The sequence below is a fragment of the Euphorbia lathyris genome, chromosome 3 (genome assembly GCF_963576675.1).
Source record: "Euphorbia lathyris chromosome 3, ddEupLath1.1, whole genome shotgun sequence".
NCBI classification, from domain to species: domain Eukaryota; kingdom Viridiplantae; phylum Streptophyta; class Magnoliopsida; order Malpighiales; family Euphorbiaceae; genus Euphorbia; species Euphorbia lathyris.
In genome coordinates this window covers 44,792,548-44,795,671 of record NC_088912.1, presented here as the reverse complement: position 1 = coordinate 44,795,671, position 3,124 = coordinate 44,792,548, and positions in this window count along the sequence as shown.

Here is a 3,124-nt window from a genome sequence, read left to right as displayed (position 1 = left end):
GCCCTCAATTGCTGCTAAGAAAACCTCAAGAATTCTTCCAGGTGTGTAATGTTGGTCCCTTGTAAGGTTGCAAGTATAGTTCCAAGGGGGGGGGTGTTAGGAACTATTTTACCTTTTAAAACGATTAGGGCAGATTTCTTTTCTTTTAGAAAAGATTATATGACAGCGGCGCTGATCAATCGACAAGACACTAGCTTAGTCAACTAGTGACTAGGTCAGTTTTGTTGCTTAGATCAGGAAGTAGCACTCAGAGTCTATTCCTGACTTAATTCGTTGGCAGCGCACAACTCAGCTTGACCTCTTTTACTTGGTCAGTTTTAGTTTGTTTTAAGCAAGCAATATAAATAAGGAGTTAAGGTTTAGAAATACTTCACTCAGCAGATTTATCCAGGTTCGGCTTCTTCTAAGCCTACATCCTGTCCCCGGAACACTTCCGAGATTTCAAATCCTCTAATGAGCTCTTTAAAGGTAGAGCCTCAAACCTTTTACAATATCAGCAATTGAGTATGACAAGAGTACCTTCCTCTATACCTCTACTCAATCCTAATCTCTCCGCTGAGTACTTAAAACCGAGTACTCAGCCTCTCCTTTCTATTCCTAGAAATGATTAAGATTTGTCCTAAACAACAATTGCTAGAACACCTTAGATGATTGAGAATCAATCACTCTAAACTTTTACACAAATGAATAAGCTTGTAGTGTAAGAATTTGCTTTGCTTTTGATGGAGAACTTTTGTACACGTTTGATCAGCGTAACGGCTTTTGCTCAAAGTTCTCTATGGAATGTGGATTCTGAATGCTCTATTTATAGAGAGCTGTGGGAGCTTCTGGTTATTTCGAATTTCGAAATAACCGTTGGAGGGAAACGGCTACAGGTCGTTTTCACTCAGTCTGTCAGCAGTTCTCTTAGCCAATCAGATTCCAGCATCTTCTGTTCTTCGGTCAGTGTGACAGTATGTTCCTCCATTTTGGGTAACGTCAACCAGACAGCTTGCTGTGTCTTCTGATCTTTACTCAAAGAGGAAATACTTTGTCTGGAAGCTGTCTTATGGTCAGCGGCTGTCTTGTACGTTTTGTCGAGACAGCTCAGCAGCTTCATACCGAAGTTGTCTACGTGGATCTTCTCGATCCTTCTTTGCTCAGCATGCGTTTCATTACTTCAACGGCAACGTTTTGGAGATATGCGGGCTGAGCAATCTTGGGCTTGTTTGACTTGGGCCTTGACTTCCTTATAGGGCTTGAGCCTTATGATCTTTATGTCTTATAACAATTATAAACTCAACATTGAACAAACACATTAGTAACAATAAATCAAAGCATTTAAACTTAATGTGTTATAGAATATTTAATTTCACTTAATTAATTTTGTCAAATCAAAATCCTGTGGAAAGGTGTCTCAACAAACTCCCCCATTTTGATGTTGGCAAAACTAATCAGCAAGGAACTCAGCTTTGAGCTCCCCCATGATAGTTGACCTTTTTAATTAAGTGAACTCCCCCGTAAGGGCTGAGCTACTGACTTAGTTTTATTCTAAACATTCTAAGGTTTAATTGAATAAGTCTAAGATCAGTTTTCAGGTATAGGTCAGCTTATGGGACATATTCTATTTTACTCAGTATTCAGCGGAAGTAATGTATAGTGACAGAGCGCTGAGTAATTTATTTGTTCAATGGTTTATATTTGACAAGTTCAAACATTTATACGCAGCATGCATTTCATATAATACTTAGCATTTGAAGGATGGATAACTAATAGTAATGCAAGTATTCCAAAAGTAACAGAAGTTAGGCATATTGAATTTTTAAAAACAAAACAAAGGATAAGGACAAGGCATAAAAACAATTCTTCTTCCTAACTTCTAACTCTCTAGTTTCTAACTTAGAGTTCCTTTTCCTTAGTTGCTACTTTTCTCCCCCGTTTTGCCAGCATCAGCAGTAGGCAAATTGACGGTAGGGGCAGCAGACTTGGCTTGTTCTTGCAGTAGACGAATTTGACCCTCCAACGAATTCATGTGATTGACCATAATCAACATGAGTGCGGTCATCTTGGACATCTGAGCTTGTGTTGGTTGCTGCGTTTGAACCGAAGAGAAGTGGTTGATCAAGTCATGGATTTCACGCAGAATTTGGTGAGTTACAGGTGGATGAGAGGACTGGTCATGGTTTGGTGGAGGATGAGCTTGTTCTTGAAGCAGATTGTTAGCTGAGGCAATGACACGCCGTCCTGATTCAGTAGCACCTAGGTGTGCAAATTTGGCAGGAGTGGGCTCGCACTGAGTGCCTTGAATAGCACCAGGACTACGGGGTGTGTTGACTTCAGGTGCTGAGTTGCTGTGAGGTGGGAGTTGAGCTTCTTTTGGACTAGCAGGGGTTTTGGCTTGTTTCTCACTTTGAGGAACAGAGGATTGTTTTTGTGAAGACTTCCCTTGAGTAATGTTGGGCTCAGCGACAGTTTCGTCTTCTGTTCTCATTTTCTTCTGAGCTGACTCAGCTAGGTCCTGATCAGCTTTCTTCTTGTTTCTTTCCATTAGCCTAACCTTTCGTGGGACAGTACGAATATCCTTCGAGCAGGTTCCCTTTTTCTTCTTCTTCTCAGTTTGAGGTTCATCTGTTGGTTCTGTGCCCTCATTAGTTTGAGCAGTTTCAGCCATAACATGAGCTATAGCATCATCCAGATCTGTTAGATTTTCCATTTCTCCAATGGGTTGCTCAGTCTCAGTCATAATATCTTCCTTCTCAGTGCTTCCATTTCCGTCATATCCTTTCAGGGGTTGACTATGTGATAGTCCATTCAGCAGACCTGTAGTGATAACACTTCCTGATGAACTTATTTCACCTACAGTCTCTATATTCTTGTCCTGTATTATCTTGGTGATGAGAGAACCCAAACGGAGCTTCCTTCCACTTCGTTGAAAAGCTCCGACCAAAAAGACAGGAAGATTGAATGGAGTGCTGGTCAGCATGTGCCAGATGAAGCATTGTTCAAAGTTGGAGGCGGATGAGGGTGAGCTGAGTTTAGGAAAGATGAAGTTGGTCAGCATGAAGTGGACCATCTTCTGATTTTTGCCCATGCAGGTGCTGGGTACTTCTCCTTTGTAGTTTCTGGGTTTACAGAACCCCTTCAT